Source organism: Camellia sinensis, chromosome 8, assembly GCF_055761805.1.
Source record: "Camellia sinensis isolate YWXY chromosome 8, ASM5576180v1, whole genome shotgun sequence".
Classification (NCBI taxonomy): domain Eukaryota; kingdom Viridiplantae; phylum Streptophyta; class Magnoliopsida; order Ericales; family Theaceae; genus Camellia; species Camellia sinensis.
The window spans coordinates 94,635,751-94,659,909 of NC_138968.1; positions in this window are offsets into that span (position 1 = coordinate 94,635,751).

Here is a 24,159-nt window from a genome sequence, read left to right on the forward strand (position 1 = left end):
GTCTTGCATGCACCGGGCTCGGCGCACCATACTAACTGCATTGTATTTCAATTCCTGTTTGAATACATGTATCAAATTGCATTTCACATGACATTGTAGAATAGCCGAGCCTATCTTAGTTGCATTTTGTATGTGTTGGATTACGCATTCTTGACATAGCTAGGATCATGCATTGATTTCTAACGTAGCTTTTGTTTTGGGTCGGAGTACTCAGTAAGTGTTTATGCTTTAGTATCCTTGCATGTGTGTGAGTGACTGCCATGATAGCATGCTTGCCATGAGGCTAACTGCTTATGTGATATAACTGCTTGAATGCCTGTGGATGAAGGTTGGATTGCTTGAAATTGCGACAATTCATTGAAATCCTCGATTTAGCCTACTTGCGAGTAGCAAACCTCAAACCATGTTCAAACAAACGGATATGTAATGCTTTGTTCCAATTTAGGTGATCTAGTCTATACTTGTTTGCTGTTCCTATAACATAGTAAAGGCCGATCTTTGATCGGGCGAGTGGGGGTGCTCATTGCATGACCTTCCTCTCTCATACCCAAGTTCCCGAGCCGAGGCAACTTTCATGATGACGGACACGTAGCCTTAGGCATGAGTCAGGGTTTCCTAAATTTCTCAAAATAAAACATTTAGGTGGCGACTCTGTATCTGGCAAAGTAGCTCATGTTTGGCACTTCCTTCTAAAAAAATCAGTTTTTCAAAACGATTTTCCGGATTTGGACTCTTTGGTGATTTATCAATCTCGCATTGCACTTTGCGAGATTAGATTCAGAACCGTGACATTTGAGTCCGAACTGTAGTGAGCCCAAATGAACAAAATGGGATTCTCTCGGGACGTTCGGGCGCGTCTACACAATTCAACTTATCACTCTCATTACCTAAGAAGGTTGCAAGAAGGAAGTTAAGCTTTCCCCGACCACGTGAGTCATACACTGGCGACAAAACTATATCAGATCAATCCCCCAGAAAATAAAATAAAAAAAGGGTCACCACTCGAAGTGCATACCATAACCCTCTGACAATAACAATCTATAATGGCAAGGTATGAGGGAAACCAATGAATACCTAAGATAATATCGAAACCCGACATGTCTAACAATGTGAAAGCAAAAGAAAGTCAGCGACTGGCAACATCTATCTCACAACTATGATATCCCCGGTCCAAGACAACCTTACCCCCAATTGGTGACTCTACACTGAGCGGAGATGCTGACCGAGTCACTTATAATCCTAAAATTGATGCAAATGCAAATGAAATTAAAGAATAAGATGCACCAGTATAATCAACACATTGGCAATAGAGTTGAATAATAAAAAGTTACCTCTCACTACGGAAGGCATTGCAACTGATCTAGTGTGGTAACAGCATACACATGCCTTGTGGGTCTCTACTCTATTTGCTCACCCCTCGAAACATAGGTATGATAAACTGATTGAGTCGAAGAGATTCCCTGATTGGCCCTCGTGGCCTACGCTGAGTGGATAGGTTGATGGCTTTGTGTCTATCTTAAACCAGAGGCACCAAATGTGCCACCCGCTTAAGGGCAAAGCCTCCTCAAGTGGCCCAACTGCCCACACTGATAACAGATAGGTGGTTGCCCTTTCCCCTAAATCTGGCTTCGAGGACGAGCCGAAGATGATGCAAAGTGTTGCTCTCCTCCTTTATGTGAGCAAATTAAAGACATGTGGCCTAACTGGCCACACTTGAAACAAGTGATCCCACCCTGACCACCTCTCCTTGAACTAGAACTCAGTACAAGAAAATTGGATCTGAACTATCTTGCCTGGGACTACTGTAGGGTGGAACCCCTCTTCTGTTTGTTGTCCCGTACCTCCCCTTGAACTTCCTGACTCCTCTTCTTGGAGCCCTTCATCCACTCGTCCTCTGATTGGATCACGGTCTCTAGGTGACCTGCCCTCTCTACAAGGAAACCATAATCCCTAATCATAAGCCTGACCACCTTGAAAAGGAGCCTAGTTCTCAACCTCTTCTCAAACTCAATGCAAGGGCATTCCTCCATCGCCACAAGTTCTGATGCAAATCTAGAGAGGCTAGTAAAAGTAGCATCAAACTCGACTACAAGTGTGTTTAACTGCTTGAGCTTCATAAACTAATCTCTCAACTTCTCCTTGGCAGTGGGAGGCAAACACTTGTCCAAGAAGGCATTGACAAAGGCCTCCAAAGTCACACCAATGCACTCTTGTGCATACTTCCACCATTAACCCGCATCTCCCTTCAGTTGGAAAGATGCCAAGGTGACTTTCAACTCGTCGTCCTTGATGCCAAGTATCTCAAATGTCTCCATCATCTGCTCAAGCCACTCATCCACCTTAAGTGGCTCTTTTGGATCCCCCAAAAGCTCATCCAGATTCCACCGGAAGAACTCCTTCTTCAGAAAAGATAGCTCTGTCTTAGCAACATGGGCCCGGACTTGACTCTCAGCCTTGAGAAAGTCCATGGATTCCCACAAAGCTCCAGCCATTTCAAGGGCCAAAGTGCCCATGGCTTGCTGACCTGCTGGCTGGGATACATTGGCCTGACCAACTCCCTTCTCCTGCGCTAGAATTTCATCCAGTAATAGCATCTCCTACTGCCTAGGCCCGCTATGCCTATAACCATTACATCCACATCCTAACATCCTAATAAAGGTAACACAATAGATTATCACATTTGCAAAAGTGCTGAAAATAATTCACTCGCGTCCTAATACGATAGACAAGAAATAATTCACTTCACATAAACACCTAATCACACAAGCACAAGTGAATTTTCTTTCTAGATAATGACCATTTCATGACATTGCCAGAGCTCTAGTTAGAAATAGCAATGAACAAGTGCTCTTCTAATAGGACTTCTAGAGACTTGTAGGCCTAAATCCATATCTAAAAAATTAAATCTCATACTTATCTAGTCATATAAGCATGTTATCACATAGTATACCAGGTCCACTTATAATATCATCTAGGGTGATAGCACATTGTGGTAGAAACCACATACCACGATCCCAAAGTATTTAAACTTGGTAGTTCTGATACTAAGTTGTAACACCCTGAAATAATAACAATAAGCCATCTCACAATATTCCTTACAATTGATCAATAATATCATATTTTATATTTCATTCATAATCCATGATCGTATAAAAGATGACATATGCGTGTATACATTTATAAATCCTAAATCTTGAATCTTTAGCATATGACGTGCAGAAACATTAAAACAAAATAAAATGCAAGTAATTATATGCCCTAATGGCTATATCTTTCTAAGTCGATACTTGGGTACATTAAAATGAGTTTAACTCAATATAATTAAAGCCCAAGACTTGTAAAAAAATAATTACATCAAATAAACAAAAGAAAGCTCTTGGCTCCAAGTCCTCCCAATCTATGTCCTCCATGGAGGCATTCCATCAGCACCTGAAAGTTATTTTTCACATAGGGTGAGCTAAAACCTAGTACGGATAATTTAACACAATATATGAATCTTAATGAAGTCATAAGGTGGGTGCATATGCATGCCAATTGTTAAACGTTTTACATTTTTCATCTCAAAACAATGCAATGCCAGATTATAAATCAATTCATGAAAATAACTTTTTATATCAAAAAATAGGGTAGTAGATACAGAACACTACGGATTTCTAGGTACGTGTCTGCTAGTATGCTATACAAGCACTACCAAAGCCATTTTACTAGTACTAACTAGAAGGATCGGTACCTAACCACGGGGAACTTCTGGACTTTCACCAAGGACACACAGGCCAACATAATAACCACAACCACACTCTCTAGCCAGATTCACCAAGATATTCACCCTCTTTTTTCAACAAAAAAAAAATACATTTTCAATGTTTAAGTATAAAACAATGCTCAATGCAAGATGTATGAGTAATTAGTTTTAATTCATCTAATCCTCATACAATTTCTACAACAATCAAAGCTATCATCCACCGATAGTCCAAAACAGATATTTCTATTCAATAGATAATTTCCAACAAAAGATATAATCTCATCATTTTCAAAATGGGAGTGATATTACATATCTAACTCCACCATCCTCATCAACATACACATTCATTTCATTATTTCAAAATCCAACATCATTTTTCATTTTCTTTCACAAACCAATATCTATGTGTAGACACCATATTTTTGACCGTCTTCAAGACTTGGTTGTGCTTGCGGGTACATCCAACAACTAGTTTGATTGTTCGTCGAGTACTCGACTGTCGCGGTGGAACGTCACAAGTTTGAGCTTCCCAAACCCTATATCCTTTCTGCCCCTTTTTTGGACCATGTATTGGCCCATCCAGTTTGATTCTCTTGGTGCACTGTCGGCCCCATTTTGGCCCTACCGGCCATGCATTTGTTACTGCCAGCCATTGATGAAGCTTGCCGGCCATCAATGAGTCACTGCCGGCCACAGCTGATGGTCGGCAGAACCCTTGTCTCAACAGGTTTCACGCCAGATCTTTTGAGCTAGCTGGTTTTCACTCCTTTCCCCTTCATACACGTGTATGGAGGGATAAAGCTCTTGCTAAGCTTGTTCAGCAAGCTTTGCATTGCTCCACTTCTATATAAGGAGAGGCCCTCTCTCCTTAGCAGAGGTTCAACCATTTTTAGAGAAGAAAGACCTCTCTCTCTCTCTCTCTATATATATATATATATATATTTCTCATTCTCTCTATATATATTGCATAGAATAGTGTTCTAAAGTCCATTTTTCTTGCACTTTTACACTACAACACATAGAGATACACCACCATATTTGGGCTGAGGTCCTTGGGAGTGTTACTTGAGCTCTGAAACTTGGTTTTTGGCCCCTGAGGTTGCTGGTTTCGAAGTTGATCTTCAAGGGTGAGTATATTCCCCATTTTAGCATTTATTTGTACCTCATTATGGCCATCCTTGCATATTTATTTAGGCCTTGCTTTCAACTAAAAAAAGTTCTATACTTGAGTGTTTTTGATGATTGTTTAAGGTCTTTTTGGTGTTAAGGGTGCACAACCCTCTTGTTTGCCTTCTTTGGCCTTGTTTTGTACCATGCTTTAAGGCCTTCGAGGTAGTCTTGGTTTGGCCTTTTAGCCACTGAAATCCAGTGGATTTTCAGTGGTAGGCATGTGGTTTTGAGGCCAAAAACCAGAGGGGGTGACCCCCTCCCTTTTTGTTTTGTTTGCTTGAGTTTTTGGCCTATCAAAGGAGCATGTATCCCTATACTTTTGAGGTTTGGTTCAAGCCCTTTTTTGTGGCTTTTAGGACCTGCCTTGACTCTGTCCATGGCTGGTTTGGTTATCTTTTGCATGCTTCTTATATGTGTAGTGTAATCCCATTTGTGGCTCATCAAAGTAGCATGTTTGCCTAGCTTATGTTGAGTCCATTTCAACATGTTTTTGGTGATGTTTTTCCATGACATAACTCTTTCTAAAGTTGGTTTGGTCATATTTTGCATGCTCCATATACTTGTAGAACAAATCTTGCTTACTAGCCTTATGTGCATGTTGATTTGACTCGTCATTCCAGCATATTTTGGCTTTGCTCCAGCATGATTTTATTCTTATTTTGGGCTGTTATAGGACTGTTTTGGGTTTCCATGGTCATATCACTCATGTTTGTATAGCTATAGCGTAAATGCTTTGGCTAGCCTTGGGTTTTGAGGCCTCTACCATGCCATACATGTTATGTTTGCATGCTTTTCCATCATTTCGAATGTTATTTCAGTCCATGAAATTTGGTCATACACCTTTATTTGACATGCTTTAAATGCCTTGAAGAGTTTGTGTTTTATGCCTCATAAATGGATCATTGTGCATGCCATTAAGCCTGGGCCTTTGGGTCTTCATATCAGTGCATTTTTGGTCTTGTTATACCATGATGTAACTTTGTTTTATGCTGTCCAAGTCATGCCATGTTTGGTTTTAATAGGTGTAATGTAATACCCTTTTTGTAGCCTTGTATGCTCCATGTTTTTGACCTTTGTTCTTGCTTGAATTGGCTAGGTTCAAGCATATTTTTAGTCTCACCTTGACCTACCTAGGGACTATTTTAGGTGCCCTTAGTCCTTCTGGGCTTGCCTTGCATGGCCATGGTTTAAGTCCCTTTGTTGGCTTCGTACTTTGAGCTTTCTTGCATGCTATGTTTGACTTGTTTGGGCGGTTTGGCATCACTCCTTGCATGATTTCAGTGATTACCTCATTGCCACATTATCATGATTATCACTCTTTGCTCATGTTTGATAGTTGTGTCCTTATGCTTTAATTCTTAGGCTAATGCATTGTGCATGCATAGCTTGCTTTTGTGGCCTCCTTCCAACACTTTTGGCCAATGATTTGGGACATGACTGAGGTCTACCCCCTTTTTGGTTTAAGTCCATTTGACATGTCCACTTGCATGTTGCTTGTATGCTTATTTCACATTGCATTGAGTATGCCATATAGTTGCATGTTTGCATGCTTAAGTCATATTGCATGTTTTCTTGCTTGAGTCGCGTAGTGAATGCCATGCTTGTGTTGCATTGTCGTTTGGATTAAAGTGTTAATCTGAGCACGAGAAACGAGGGGCATTTCATACTTCAAGTGATAAAACGTGTCTCAATTCTCGGTCGCTGACGCTTTTCATGATCCATGATAGAGTTCTAGGCACTTATGTGTTTTTCTTGCGCATTCATTTCTCATTGATTTGCACGAGTTAGATCTTTGGCCATCATGCATCGGGATGTATGATTGATGGTCGTGGATCTAATTATCCCTCTCCCTTGATGTTTTGAGGTGATATGGGGTGGCATAGTGCGTACATACCCTTGGGAGACCCTCATTTTTCTCTATTTTGTGCTCTGTTGCAGCTTGGTGTCCCAGCACATCAGTGGCCGGCAGTGCCTTGCAGATGGCCAGCAGTCCTTCATTCTTGGCCGGCAGTGCCCACTCTTGGTCGTCAGGATGGTCGGCAGTGGCTCCCCATGGCCGGCAGGCCACTGATGTATTCCCCAGACTGGTTTTGGTAAGGTTCAGCAGGAATTCCTTGAGGACACCCTGTAGACAGTGCCTCAAAAGAGCATCCGGAGAGCTTTCGGGACAAGAACCGAGCATGCATCCCCTTCTCCCTCAACCAGAGCTGGAACAACATTATTTATTGTTTTACTTAATTGTTAGTTAGCATTTGGTTTTGTAATTTAATTAGTTAATTTGTTAATTAATTAAGTTTTGTAATTATTAGTTGTGGCTAGTTATTCATTTGGTTATGTAATAATTAATTAGCTTGTCAGTTAGCTAATTAGTTGTCATGTATTATTTATTCAGACCCTCCGTTAAGAGGGCACAATTGTTGTAATAAGTGTGCATGCGTGTGTGCATGTCTTCTAATCCCACATCTTTCTCCCTTTTACTTAACTGCTAACAATGGTTAGTTCTAGGGCATATTTCAATTAGCATCCTTATGCTTTGCATGCGTGCATCCATTCATCTATATTGCATGCACCAGGCTCGGCGCATCATACTAACTGCATCATATTTCGATTCCAAATTGAATACATGATTATCAATTGCCGCATCTCACATGCCATTTTAGAATAGCCGAGCCTATTTCTAGTTGCGTTTTGCATGTGTTGCATTAGCCATCTTAACATGAACTAGGATCGTGCATTGATTACTAACTAGTTTCTGTTTTGGCTCGTAGTACACTGTAAGTGTTTACGCTTTAGCATACTACATGTGCGTGAGTGTTGCCATGATAATATGCTTGCCATGAGGCTATTTGCTTAATTGATATAACTGCCTGAATGCCTGTGGGTGAAAGTTGGATTACTTGAACTGGAACAATTCATCAAATCCGCATTTTAGCCTACTTATAAGTAGCAAACTTCAAACCATTTTCCAAACAAACGGATATGCAATGCTTTGTTCCAAATTAGGGGATCTAGTCTATACTTGTTTTGCTGTGCACATCACATAGTAATTCTAGCTAATTAACCGGAATAAGAACACATGTGTTTTCAAAAACAAGATATCATGTTTAGTACAGGCCGACCTTTGATCGGGCGAGCGGGGGTGCTCATAGATGACCGTCCCCAATCGAACCCAAGTTCCCGAGCCGAGGCAACTTTGGTGATGACGGACACGTGGCCTTAGGCACGAATCAGAGTTTCTAAAATTTTCCAAAAATAAAATATTTAGGTGGCGACTCTATATCTGGCAAAGTAGTCCATGTTTGGCACTTCTTTATAAAAATCGGTTTTCCAAAACGATTTGCCGGATTTGGACTCTTTGGTGATTTATCGGTCTCACATCGCACATTGTGAGATTAGATTTAGAACCGTGACATTGAGTTCGAACTGTAGTAGCTCAGAACAAAACGAGATTCGTGCCTTCGCAAGAAGCGCGGATATTGCTGAGTTCCCAGGGCGCGTCTACAGTTTCTGGTGACTATGTTGGGGAATTAGAGAACTTGACTCGAACTCATGATATCTTGTTTTGATTACACTTATGTGTCTCTTTGCATTGCATTTGCATTGGTGCGCCTAGGACACTGTGTTTGTCGTATGCTATTCCTGAACAGTTTGCTAGAGGCTCGCTTCGAGAAGTGTGCCACAAGGCTGATCGGTTGCAGGCTCTGCTACGTCGGGAACACAAACCCCGGTTTTACTGGGGCACCCCTTTTGACCATTCGACCTAGTGCATATTCGGAATCCATAGTGATTATTCTAAAGTAGGACAGGTTGCTTACCCGAATGTAGGTTTTTTGAAACCGCTGTGTGCGTAGCGAAACCCTAGCTCCTGACAAAATAGGATAGGGAAACCCTACCCCAACATAGGGGTGTTTTGGCTCTCATTTGCTTGATTATTTGCTTTCAGAGTGTGCCTCTACAGGGAATGCATGCATAAATTTGCAAGTCTGAGTATCAGGCCTACGGGTATCAATATTTTGAGAGTCAGTTATATCTGCGAGTATCAGATTTAGTTTTGGGGCAGTAATTTGGAGAACAGTGATCAGTGGTCGAATACAGTTATTCAGCTATGCTTATGTCTGTTCTGGTGAAATTGGACTGAGATGCTGCCTGTTTTCTCTTTCAAGGGTTCAGAGATTCGGTTCAGAGCAACCAGTGTTCTCCTTTGCTGAGGCAAAGCAGAAAAGGGCCAGTCAAGGCTCATCGGTTCATCAGATCCATTAGCCACCAGTCACATTACCTCTGTTCAGTTTAGCAGACTCATGATGACACAGAATTCAGAAAAAATCGTGGCCATGGCAGCGGCACTAAACCAAGGAATCACCAAAAGGGTGAGACCGATGTTGAGATGCAACGTCCGCCAAAGTCACCTGTTGCACATCCAATCTGGGAACCTCAATTATTTCAAACCCGTGAGCCCACCACTTTTGAGCTGATGGGAATGATCGGTGATCTTCAGAGATCTGTTGCTGATCTAGCCTACGGAATATCGGCTCCGCCGTCGACCATGTCACATGCCGGGAACTTCATGCTAGAAGAGCCTCCGCTCTTGGGACGGATTGTAATTGAACTCAGACAACCTGAACCCATCCTAAGTATAGGCAATGGCATGCCAACAACAACCGGGTTTCGCTCTGATATAGCAACCCAAACCTTCGACCAAGCTGAGATGAGTGGTAAGAATAAGGTAGAGGTGGACATCGATCCCTTCGAACAACTTCTGTAGGCTGTTGAGGCTTTGAAAGCCAGGGGACTGAATAAACAGCAAGTGCTCGCGGTTGCTGCAAAAACTGTCAATGACACTTTCCTCGCTTAGACTGAGGGCAGTTCAAGCCAAGGGGAGAATCGGAAGAAGGGTCGTCATATTGGAAACGATCCTGCCAGATCTAATCCTACACCCAGAAAAGATCAGAAAACCAAGTCAGTACCTGCTGACCCCTTTGCTAGTGCGTCCAGTAAAAATTTGCAAACCTCAAAGTATTTACCCCAAGGTCGTAGGGTCTTCCATGCCCTCTACATGCCTTTGTCCAAGGCACTTCAGATCCTTGCTAAAAAAGGGCATCTTAAACCCCTTGAGCCTCGACCTCTCCCTAGTCGTCTTCCACCTAGCCATGATGCTACCCAGTACTGTGCGTACCATCAACAGACAGGTCATACTATTGACAATTGCTTCCCTCTTCACCATGAAGTACAAGATTTGATTGACAATAAGGTCATCCTCCCACCTAGCTCAGCAAAGTCCATCGTCACTGGGTTAATGAACTTCGAGGATAATACAAGTATGTGATCAGGGAATGAACCACCTGCGGGTGGCTCTCGGTTTACTTCAGATGTGGCGTATGGCACGCACTGTTTTGAGCATTTGCGAATGCCAGTTTTTGTACTTTCTGACTTGGGTATTCAGTCAGTTTTGATATCTTATATATAGTTAGTCTTTTTGTACTATGTCAGTCAGGTCTGTCTTGTTGTATCGAGTCAGTCTTCTTGCATAGAAGTTGGGTGATTCTGGGGTTGCTACTTCGAATATCACTATTTTGTTTTGTGTTTGTCTTTTTGCTTTATTTTGAGTCTGTTTCTACCGTGGAGCCAATTGCACTAGAAGATATGAATGAAACAGCATTGATTTTCACGCTTTTGTGTTTGTTTCTGCCTTGTGCCGGTTGTGCCAGAAGTCTTGAATGAAACGACAGTGCTTTTCACCTACTCTTTTGTGCCTTGAAATCATTACATTGACCTAAGTTTTTCAAAAACTTTTTCATCATTGTGGTGAAAACATAGAGGAAGGAATTCCTCGGGATTTTCAAAATTTGATCAATTCAGAGAAAGAGAGGCATGCTAAGCCTTTAATGAATGAGATCATGTTTGTTAAAGTGAATATTGAGAAAGATCCTGGCTTGATATAGATTGGTTCTACATTGTCTTTAGCGCGAGCGACAAGTCACTTTCTTAAAAGATTTCAAAAAATATATATTTTGCGCGGTTCTGCGAAGACCTGTGTGGAATTGCTCTTGAGATTGTGCAGCCTAGCATCGCTCTCGGCCTTGAGACTCGACCCCTCACTTTCAAACTTTGAACTTGGATTCGAAATGTTCAACGGTCAACCACAAAGGAGGCCCGCCAGGCCAGATTCGAAGCAGCCCTTGGACTAGGGTCAAGAAGGTCAGATATGATCAACAGAAAGCTTGCAAAGCTAGATGAGAAGTAGCCCTTGAACTAGGGGCAAGAATATCAAATGTGCTCGAAGAGTAAAAAATTGGGACATTTCTCAAGATAACGAAGATCGGCAAGAATGCCAAATCCCAAAAGGGAGGAAAAGAAAGTTTTTGTTGAAGGACGATCGAGTTCCTATCTACAACACTAGGTGCAAGTTCAGTCCCCCATTGGATGGACTTCTACATCATCAACAAACAACAGCCATTCTCTTGGATTCAGGTGGCTTCGAGATCCTAAAAACCATTTGATATGGACAAAGCTACACTTTTATCCTTGAAAGGCTCGTTGGGCTGAAAACCCGGAAGGGCGACCCAGTCAAAAGTCAGAGCAACAAAAAGAAGAAAAAAGAAATGAAAGAAAAAAAACAAACAAAAAAAAAACAAAAAAGAAAAAATGCAAGGATGAAAAAAGAAATAAAATGAAAAGAAAAGAAAAGAATTGAAAAGAAGAAAAACAGAGCTCGCAAGATTGAAAACCCAGAAGGGCGGCCTTGGCAAAAGTTAGAGCGCAAAAGGAAAGGTTAATACCCGAGTGTACCTTAACTGGAACTACGTAAGGCATGATTCCCATGTTTGGGATACGTAGGCAACTTCATTATGAAGTCCAGCCACAAACACTTCCAAATAGATTGTGTCCATATAATGGTTTTGATCATCTTTGTCTTCTTTGTATCCGAGAGTTGGGTTATGTTCGTCACTCTGACGATTGACTACAATGTGCTGCAGTGCCATTCAGACAAGGGGCAACTCTCCGTTGCCTTACAATGTGCTGCGGTGCTATTCAAACAAGGGGCAACTTTCCGTTGCCATGCAGTGTCCTTTAGATAAGGGGCAGTTTTCCATTGTTATGAATCCGAGGTTGTGCATCTCAAGAGTAGGTCCTGTGCTCGTTGAGCAGTGGACATTTGCAAAAACAGTTTTTGAGAATTTTTACTGAGGTTGACTAATTTTCTCGAAAATTATTCCATTTTTTCCGAAACTAGACCATTTCTTGGACCCAAAAAAGGAAAAATTTCAGTGCTCACAAATTAACTTGCATGATTTTAACTCAGAAAGTTGAAGAAGTACGTTAATCTAACTCTCATCTTGGTCAAAATTGTTTTAGTAGAAAGCCAAAACAAAAAATGGTCAAAATGATGAACTAGGGGCACAGTTGAGTCAAGCTTCCTATCTTTTCCCCGTTGTCAACGTACTTGCCAAGAAGGGCACTCTACTTGCCAAAAAGGGCACTCTACCTGCCAGAACAAGGCATAACTGAAGTTAACAGCAAAGGGCGGAAAGCTCCCTAATCCTCCGAGCAGCGAGGTATCAAGCCAGGTGCGAGGTACGAACTGGATTGGATCAAGATAATCCACTCCCTTGTTTGGACACATTTGATCACGCCCAAACTCCCCAGGAGCGCGTCATCAACCGATGTCAGCTGTAGATTAGCTGGCTACACACTCAGTTGTAGCACAATCCCTTTGTGAGAAAATTCACTGTTGTGAGAAGAAGAAGAATCTAGCAGAACGCTAGGGGCAAGAGCCCGCAATCTCTTGTTTATCCATCAACCACCCAGGGGAGGGATAAAAAATGAGAGATTGAAGAATAGAGAGATGTGCACTGAGAGAAAATGTGAGAAAGGGGCTTTTTCAGAAAAAAACAGAGCCTGAGGGCCGAGTGATGTGAGAATCACAAATGAGAAAATGTGAGAACCAATACCCGAAGAAACAGGCTCCTTGTGCACGTCTGAGTGTCGTGTCTTTTGTTTTGTCTCGATTCTTGTTTTGAGTCGTTTCGAGTGTTACTCACTGAGTTTAGGTTGTTTACCTTTTATTTTTCTTTGTTGAGTCATGGTGTGCTATGTTCAGTCGTGGGCTCAGTACCCGGTCAAAAACTCATCTCTCAATTTCAAAATAATTTGTTTTGTGCTCGGAGTGCTGTGTCATTCTCTACATTTGTGCAAAACAGGATTTGTTCTTTCGTAAAAACCACAGGGTTCAACCCAGGTCACGTGAGAACGGTAAAATTAGGACCTATCTGAAGTTGTATAGGTTCCAGGCTGCAAAGCAAAAAAAAAAGAAAGAAGGTTTGGAGCATTTGTTTTTGTTTCAAACTTCTGTATGCTCCGTTATTGCATCATGTCTGTTCAAATTGAACTGTTTGTTCAGGATGTGCCGTGTGCAGAATAAACTGAGTACTGTGTTATGGGTTGTGTGTTCAGAATGAGCAGTGTTCAGAATAAGCTGTGTGTTCAGAGAAACAGAGTACTGTGTTATGGACTATATGTTCAGAATGAGCAGTGTGCTGTACAAACTGTGTGTTCAAAGTGAATCATATACTGTGTTGACCATTACAGTATCAGAATCACGATTAGAAGTGCTCTCCCTGAGTGCCAATCCATGCTAGAGGCATCTTGGTTGTGTTCGCAATGAGTTCCTAGGAGATCAATTGCGATGGTGAAAACTAGAGTTCGAATGGTTGTTGCCTAGAACACAACGGTTTGGAATTTTCAAGACTAAAGTCTAGTTTGAATACCCAGGGGTGTATCCCCGGCTTGAAATCTATATGGAAGCCCCATAGGTTGAGGTAGCGGGTATGCGCCTCGATTCTGGATACTGATCCAACCTAGTCTGCCTCCCCGTTGAAGAATAGGGAAAGTTATGAGTATGATCAGGAAGAAAAGTGGCATCTATGGTTTCCCCAGCAAACGTCGCTCCTTGTCAGTATTTCAGGGCCTTTGTACTGTGAGTTGAAGATAAGTGTTCGAGGAACACAAGGGGCGGGGATCCCCGTCAGAGTAGAGCGATTTATCGCTACTCACCATGCGAGGTGCTTGCTGAAGCACCGCTTTGTTTGGTTATTGCATTCCTTAAACATCATGCATTGTGTTGCATTTTTACCTATCTAGTCTCTTTCCCATTCTTGCACAGTATTGTATTTACTGTTCATTTAGGGACATTCCGGTTTTGTTTAACTGATGCCTTTCTCCTCTCGCATTTGGCATGCGTTTGGACCTATCCTTCTCCTCTTGCATTTGACACGCATTTGGATCACTGCACTTTCTTGCGCAGTCCTTTCCTCTCTCGCGTGTGATACGTTGAGAGATTTTCTCTTCCTTCTCTTCTGTGTGATACACTACATAGTTTGCCTTCCCCCTCTCGCGTGTGATACATTGAGAGATTTTCTCTTCCTTCTTTAGTGTGTGATACGCTGAGAGGTATACCTTTCCTGTTGCTGTATTGTTTTGCATTCTCTATCTGTAGGGGAACACGAGGACACGTCCCTATGTTTCTTTTCCTTTCTGAGACACCGGGATACGTCCCTATGTTTCTCTTTCTTCGGGAAACACGGGGATACGTCCCTACGTTTCTCTTTCCTTCGGGGAACACTGGGATACGTCCCTATGTTTCTCTTTCTTAGGGGAACACGGGGATACGTCTCTATGTTTCTCTTTCCTTTGGGGAATACAGGGATATGTCCCTATGTTTCTCCCTCTTTTTGAAACACAGGATACGTCCCTATGTTTCTTCTTCTCCCTTCTTCCTCACACGATTTCAGCGTGTTTGGAATTGTTTACCTCTTCTCACAATTTCAGCATGGTTAGAGTTTGTTCCTTCCTCACACAATTTCAGGGTGTTTGGAATTGTTTGCCTCTTCTCACGATTTCAGCGTGGTTAGAGTTTTTCCTTCCTCACACGATTGCAGCATGTTTGGAATTGTCTACCTCTTCCCACGAATTCAGCATGGTTAGAGTTGTTCCTTCCTCACACGATTTCAGCGTGTTTGGAATTGTTTTGGACCTCCTCTCACGATTTCAGCGTGATTTGAGTGTCCCTCTTCCTCACACGATTCCAGCATGGTTGGAGTTTGTCACCCTTCACATCACCTGCACCTGTTAGTGCATTGTTCGCGCTATTTTGTGCACCCCTCCCATACCTTTTAGTGCATTGTTCGCGCTATTTTGCGTACCCCACCCGCACCTGTTTATGCATTTCTTGTGTTATTTTGCTCATCGCGCTATCTTGCGCATTTCACCTGCACTTGTTAATGCATTGCATTATTATATACTTCACTTGCATTGTTATGCTTGTTTCCCTTCCGCATTGTTATGCGTCACACTTAGGTTGCATTGTCTTGTGTAAGACCCATGTTCTGTATTATGTTAATTGGTTCTTAATGTGAGTAGGATTATGTGTCTAGTATAATTTTGTGTACCATTACGTGAAAATATGTGGTTTTGAATTTCTATCTATTCACCGTAGGAATATCTATTTGATTATCTACTTTGAAAATTAAATTGAAGGCCTTATCGACCACAGAACCTGAAATTGACTGCGCGATTGTGATTGGCATAATTTTTAGAGCTTACGGTGAAATTTGATTGAAAATTGATTCGGATCAGATTAAATTGATTAAATTAATAGATTAAGTGCCCAAATACCTTATATTAAAATATTGTGCTTGAGTGGGGTTGTATAAGGGGCCATGATATGTTCAATTCCCTCTTTTATTTTATCTTTGGCTGAAATCAACTCTCTAGAGAGAGAGAGAGAGACCCGAAATCAGAGGGAGAGGGGGGGGATAATTCAAGTTTGGTCTTGAAGCTTCATAATCTTGAAGCCATACTCAAGAACTTGCTATTGATTGGAAAAATTGAGCCCCGAAATAGGTAATTGACCTTGAATTCATAAGTTTGAATTTATAATTTTGTACGGTCAAGGGTTATTTGTGATCAAGGGCATAATTTGAGTTGTAATTGTTGAATTTAAAGCCAATGGATGCATGCATGTATGTAATTGTTTTGAATTTGCATATTTGAGCTTGAATTGCATGACTTATGATGAACTTTGGTTGAAATCCATGTATTTGACCATCTTTTCATCATATGAGATGAGAATGAAGGTTATATGTCACATGCATGTACAATCCATGGGAGTAGGAGCTTTGAATGCATGAAGTTGTTATGTTGGTAATGAATTTGGTGGAAAATGAGCCATGCATGGGTTTGATTTGTGACATTGAGCTTCAAAATGTTGTAATTTGATGTTTGTACCATGTTAGTACATGTTTATGTGGAATTTGAGCCCCAATCATGCATTTAAAGCCTTTGAATGTCAAGTTGAAGCTCAAGAACATGTTTTGAATTTTCTGAAAAATTTGATGTCCGCTCGAGCTGGGAAACCGCCGCTCGAGCGTGGAATTCGTGCTCCTAGCATATTTTGCAGACATGACTTCCACTTGAGCGGGGAAGTTCACGCTCGAGCGGGGAGCCATGTGGAAAGGCCTTCCGCTCGAGCGCCAGAATGCACGCTCGAACTTAATTTTGACATAACCAGCACTTTTTGCAGGCCCTAAGGGTCCGCTCGAGCGGGGACCCTATTTTCTGGAATTTTGAAAATGCATTCGGTGTTCTATTTTCCGTTCCCTTTCACTTCTAAGTACTCTTAGGCATACATTGAGCATTGTAATTGAATTAATGAAGCCTAAAGAGGAATATGTGAATTAAAGAACGGATTGAACTATTTGTGACCCATATGTGTTATGTGATATGTAGGGTCAAGCTCTAAGGCAAATCCACAAGCCGATCACTGTGAGTAATATCTAAAATACGTTGTTGTCCAATTGCTTACTTCTATGTAAGTTTTGTAAAGTTCATTAATTCGAATGCTGGACACAGTTTGATATGAAAGTTCGAAAAGACCGAATGGCCAGTTTGATATGAAAGTTTGGAAAGGCCAGAGGCTGTTTTGACAAGAATGAATGATTGGGCCAAAGGCCGATTGACATGACTGATTGGGCCGGAGGTCGATTGACATGAATGATTGGGCCGAAGGCTGATTGACATAAATGATTGGGCCAAAGGCCGTTTTGACACAAATGAAAGTTTGACATGCATGAATGGGCCAGAGGCCAGTTTGACATGCATGAATGGGCCAGAGGCCAGTTTGACATGAATGAATAGGGGAGAGGCCAGTTTGACATGCATGAATGAGCCAGAGGCCAGTTTGACACGCATGAATGGGCCAGAGGCCAGTTTGACATGCATGAATGGGCCAGAGGCCAGTTTGACACGCATGAATAGGCCAGAGGCCAGCTTGACATGAATGAAGTTGAATGGGCCAAAGGCCAGTTTGACAAATAGAAGATGAATGGGCCAAAGGCCAGTATGTTTGGAACAACTAAGGTTTTGAAGAGTCAGCCCTTGCGTCTCACACACGAGACGCGTCTTCGCCCTTCTGCCATTCTATGTTATTTTGTCATGTTGGCGAGGACTTTGGTGTACGTCTGTATATAGTGTTGTTTTGGCTGACTTAGATTTGAATGATCCTGTCTGTATAAAACTTTATGTTACTATACTTTTTGTTTGTGGGTTATTAACATATGTACGTATGGAATGTTATGATGTGCATATAAGCACGGCTCTATGGACAAAGTTTTTAAAATTGCTTCCGTTTGGCCCCGTTAACTCTGTTAAAATACGTCTGGTTTGGTTTAAGGCCATAGGTAATCTCATGATTACTTGCCGGTTAAGTCCTTAACCCACAGGGGTAGGCTTGGGTCATGATAGAATGGTATCAGAGCACGAGTTAATAACTCACACACTTGTCCAAAAGAGCAATAAGCGTCTAGATAAGATCTAGGATGCATTTATGTGATAAGTGTGAATTTGAAAGCATCAAGAATATGCTTAAATCTTCAATATGAATGATTATGTATTATAAGTTTGTGATTCACTTACATTGCAAAATAATTGAATACGTATGCTCTTTTGTATATGCATACCTGTGAACCTTTTGTATAAAGTATAATGCTAGTTTAATCAGATGGTAAGAACACGTGATTATATGAGATATGAACTATTACACCAGTGTACGACAAGTTTGTTTTGTTATAATGCACATACATGAACATATGAGTCATGAAAAGTTGCTTATGTGCATTCAATTCTGCAAATGGGTGTCTATGTGAAATATGAACATGATTTGAGTATATAACTACTTAGTAAATGTTCAGCATGCGATGTCTGATAAGTATGCTATCATCGGTTACGTATGTGATTAATTGTGCCTTGACGATACATAAAATGGGAATATAACAATGTGCCTATGTGCGAATGTACACATGTGTATCTGTGTTTGTCTTTGTATTGGGCATCCCGGTATTTGGTAAGGCTTAATAAAAATTTTTGTAGAACACGGATAAAGTAAGGGCATACGAGTTGGCAGAGATTTTTGAGACAACAACGTCAGTTGCCACTACGATGAGAACCTTTGCCACCATTAGTGTAAGAAACGCCGAGGGGTTTATTATCGGACTTCGGGGCTCGTTGTAGGTGTGGTAAAGTGGACCATATGGTAAGGAATTGTCCCCGAACTGGACAAAATGTGAATAAATCTTCTGCCTCAGCTAGATTCGTACCAATGGTAGGAATTGCTAATCAGGATAGAGTAACTACACTCATCCCAGAAAGCCCTCACAATACTGCGACCGTTATCCCAGGTATCTGTACTGTTTATAAACGAATGCTTATGTGATGATTGATTCAGAATTAGTACATGTGCACATCTTTGCTTGGGACATTAATTGATTTGGATCGGCATCTTTTTTTCGTATCTGCTGCATGTGTATCTAGATTGGTCAGACCCACAAGATTGAGACTGTATTTATTGAATATATAGGTGCTCCATTTGGGAAATTGTGAAGTACATATTGGGATATTGATTGGCTCTATATATGCACATACACATCCAAACCTATGCTCAGGGTGATTTGTTATATTATTGTCTTCAATGACTAAATCACTGGAATTATGACTCTCTGATTATGTGACCGACTTGAGCACCCTAAATGACGAACTCTGTAATTGTGAGACCATGTATTCTGATTGGCAGAAAATTGACTGGACTATGTGACTATGTTAAGCTTGACTCGTAAACCTATGTTTTGTGACTAATTTGGAACCTCTGCATGACGAATCCTATGCTATGCGTAACCGAAGAACTTTGTTTAATGCGTTATCGTGCACCATATATGTGCATATAAGACTTGTTTGGGAACTACTGTATTGATTATGGTACATACCTCCTAATCTGAATAACTACAGGCATACGCAACTATACCTGAATTTATGTAGGCGATGCCGTATTATACATGATTTGAAATACTTTGATATGAACAGTTGTGACGAATGACTCTGATGTGACTTTGAGAACTGATAAACTTAGGACAGATGTGGGACTATCAACCATGTACCTAAGCAAACGAAGTATGCCTTACAGAACCGAATGTACCCTATTTGAGAAAACTTTTATCTGATTCGATCCGACAGAACCTTTGTCTGATATTGCCTTGATAGAACCTTCATTGGATATGATTTGATGGGACCTTTGTTTGATTTAATTTGACAAGACCCTTGCCTGGATCGATCTGGTAAAACCCTCTATCTAATTTGATTTTGTAGAGGGAGATTAAGGATTGCTTGTAAATAAATAGCTAGATTATTCTGGACAGAAAAACTGATAGACCTAAAACTTAAATCCGTTTGGAATACTTGACTTACTCGAAAGACCTTTTGTGGGCTATCAACAGATTGGTCTAACCATGAACACCATTGAGAACCGACCTTCAACTATTGGGACATATGTGTTATGAATGAATAGAATTGTGCAAATCCAGTGATTGGGTGTCTTAATGAACAATGCCTGTGTATTGTCATATTCTTGTTTGCTTGACGCTATGGGAACCGATGATGACAGATTGATTTGATTGTATACAGTACTGAATACTTATCCTCGACTAGTCAGAATATGTTTCATATGTCCGCTTCAGTGTTATCGGATTTTGGGAAATCAGGTTATGTGAGTGGTATTGTGTTTGTTTTGATGACATTCTTGAGACGTCCTTTCGTGCTGGGGGACGTTAAGCCTATGTAGCACCTTTGTTGAGATATCTCTTTTGCCACTGACGGTTTTGTACGGGTGAGTTTGTCTAATCGATCTCGGGTCGGCCACCGACGGTCGTGAACGGGCATGCTTTGATTCCAAGATGATTATTCATTTGTTTTGTTCGGAATGTCATCCTTTGGTAATATGTGGATGTTATTAACATCCAAGAAGCTTTTAAAAACCCTGATTGTTCGAAAGTATGTGAATTCAATACACCTAGTGTAAATAACTGCTCGGTGCCATTATATTATGCAATTGGGGCTCTGAGGATGTGTAAATTGTGTTCAACATGTGATCGACTAGTTTGATATCATCTTTGACATCATGGGGATTAATATACGAATTGCCTTATGCTTTTGGTGACTATGAGATAGTGTGGAAAGACTCGAAGGAACAGGGAATTGAATGTTGAACCGAATTGTAAACTATAAACTGTTGAATGAATTGAGAACACATGTATTCTGTTAGAAGTCGACCGCCTCAATGTTATTGTACTTTACAATTGGTACTATGGGGATATATGAGTTACGTATGTTGTGTGATTGATTGCTTCGTGATTATCTTTGTTGACTTGGGAATCAGTGTCTGGATCCACTTTAAATTCCCGTAGGCTTTTGATTGACCTTGAATAACTGTGATGAGTCACTGAACTAAACATCGAATCGGATTGTGAATTACGGAATTATTGAGGAATGAATTGAACTTTTGTGACAAGGGAATAGATCGAACTCCTATGGTAAAGTTAGTTGGCATTTGAAATAAAAATGTTGACGACCGACTGTGAAGAAGGAAATTGTTGAATTGTGTCTAAATATTGTTCGGTGCCAATAGGTCGAAGTCGAATATCAGACAGTGACAGAACTACCTCAACCTTTCTCTATTTTGGAATGGAAATAAGAATGTGTGCCTACGAATTTCATTGTGGAGCTACCTTGAACACCCAAGGTATAAGTCCCGTTTAGGTTACTGTATGTAGAATTACTAAGTTTGCTCATATCCTCCCTGTAAAATCTTCGTGTGATGCTTATAGACCAGCCACTGGTTACATCGATAAAATTGCTTGTTTGCATGGGGTCCCAGTATCTATTGTTTTAGACAGGAATCCCAAATGTGCCCGAATTCTAATAAGCCTTCAAGGGGTAATGGGGACTAGATTGTGATTCGACGCTGCTTGTTGTCTGAAAATCGATGTATAATTAGAAAGAACTTTCGGGAGGAATGCACCAAATACATTCAGTAGATCTTTCAGGGAATTTGGAAAGTCTATTCGTTGTTGGCAGACTCTGCTTACAACCACGGCTTACACTCTAGTTTCAGTATGGCACCATACAAGCCTTGTATGGAAGAAAAGGTAAGTCTCTGATTGATTGAGAACTGAGTGTTGCTTGATTTTGGGACTAAGGAAATGGCTATCAAAAAGGATTGGAACCATTGAATGAAAAGTGTTCCGACTTGTGTTCGACTAAAGGTAAAATAAGTTTGGAGGACCAAACTTCCTAAACGGGGGAAGACTGTAAGACCCCTGTTCTGTATTATGTTAATTGGTCCTTAATGTGAGTTGGATTATGTATCTAGTATGATTTTGTGTGCCATTATGTGAAAATATGTGGTTTTGAATTTCTATCTGTTCACCGTAGGAATATCTGTTTGATTATCTGCTTTGGAAATTAAATTGAAGGCCTTATCGGCCACAGAACCCGAAATTGACTGCGCGATTGTGATTGGCATAATTTTTAGAGCCTACGGTGAAATTTGATTGAAAATTTATCCGGATCAGATTAAATTGATTAAATTAATGGATTAAGTGCCCAAACACCTTATATTAAATTATTGTGCTTGAGTGGGGTTGTATAAGGGGCCATGATATGTTCAATTCCCTCGTTTATTTTATCTTTGGCTGAAATCAACTCTCTAGAGAGAGAGAGACCCGAAATTAGAGGAAGAGAGGGGAGATAACTCAGGTTTGGTCTTGAAGCTTGATAATCTTGAAGCCATACTCAAGAACTTTCTATTGATTGGAAAAATTGAGCCCTTAGACAGGTAATTGACCTTGAATTCATAAGTTTGAATTTATAATTTTGTAAGTTCAAGGGTTATTTGTGATCAAGGGCATAATTTGAGTTGTAATTGTTGAATTTAAAGCCAATGGATGCATGCATATATATAATTGTTTTGAATTTGCATATTTGAGCTTGAATTGCATGACTCATGATGAACTTTGGTTGAAATCCATGTATTTGACCATCTTTTCATCATATGAGATGAGAATGAAGGTTATATGTCACATGCATGTACAATCCATGGGAGTAGGAGCTTTGAATGCATGAAGTTGTTATGTTGGTAACGAATTTGGTGGAAAATGAGCCATGCATGGGTTTGATTTGTGAAATTGAGCTTCAAAATGTCGTAATTTGATGTTTGTAGCATGTTAGTACATGTTTATGTGGAATTTGAGCCCCAATCATGCATTTAAAGCCTTTGAATGTCAAGTTAAAGCTCAAGAAGATGTTCTGGATTTTCTAGAAAATTTGATGTCCGCTCGAGCGAGGGAACCGTCGCTTGAGCGTGGAATTCGTGCTTCCAGCATATTTTGCAGGCATGACTTCTGCTCGAACGGGGAGCCATGTGGAAAGGCCTTTCACTCGAGCGCCAGAATGCACGCTCGAGCTTAATTTTGACATAACCAGCACTTTTTGCAGGCCTTAAGGTTCCGCTCGAGCGGGGAAGTCCACACTCGAGCGAGTGTAGACGTGCCCGAACGTTCCGGGAAAATCTTGTTTTGTCCATTGGACTTACTACAATTCGGACTCAATGTCACGGCTCTTAATCTGATCTCACAAAGTGCAATGCAAGATCGATAAATCACCAAAGAGTCCAAATCTGGCAAATCATTTTGAAAAATTGATTTTTAGAGAGAATTGCCAAACATGGACTGCTTTGCCAGATACAGAATCGCCACCTAAATATTTTATTTTGGGGTAATTTAGGAAACCCTGACTCGTGCCTAAGGCCACGTGTCCGTCATCACCAAAGTTGCCTCGGCTCAGGAACTTGGGTACGATTGGGGAAGGTCATGCAATGAGCACCCCCGCTCGCCCGATCAAAGATCGGCCACTACTAAATATGATATCTTGTTTTTGAAAACACATGCGTTCTTATTCCAGTTTATTAGCCTAGATTTACTATGTGATGCACACAACATACAAGTATAGACTAGATCACCTAAGTTGGAACAAAACATCTCATGTTTGTTTTTTAAAGCAGTTTGCTACTCGCAAGTAGGCTAAAATGTGGATTTTGCCACCCTCAAATGGTCTTAGAAAAATATGGTGATTTGCCACTCTCAAGTGGGCTTAAAACTCGCAATCAATGAATTGTTTCAATTCAAATAATCCAACATTCACCCACAGGCATTCAGGCAGTTATATCACATAAGCAGTTAGCCTCATGGCAAGCATGCTATCATGGTAGTCACTCACACACATGCAAGGATGCTAAAGCATAAACACTCACCGAGTACTCCAAGTCAAAACAGAAACTAGTTAGTAATCAATGCATGATCCTAGTTCATGTTAAGATGGCTAATGCAACACATGCAAAATGCAACTAAGATAGGCTCGGCTATTCTAAAATGTCATGTGAGATGTTACAGATAACATGTATTCAACTTGGAATTAAAATACGATGCAGTTAGTATGATGCGCCGAGCCCGGTGCATGCAAGACAGATGAATGGATGCAATCATGCGAGTATAAGGATGCTAATTGAAACATGCCCTAAAACTAACCATCATAAGCTGGTAAATAAAAGGGAGAAAGACATGGGGTTGGAAGACATGCATCACACACACGCACACTTATTACAACAGTTGGCCCTCTCGACGGAGGGTCCGAATAAATAATACAACACCAACTAGCTAATCTAAGCTAATCTAATTAAGCTAGTTATTACACAACCCAAAATGAATAGTAAATTACAGCTAATTATTACACAACTCTAATTAATTAACAAACTAACTAAGTAAGCAATTAAACTAGCATGCAAACTATGTGGAATGGATTGCTTCAGCTCT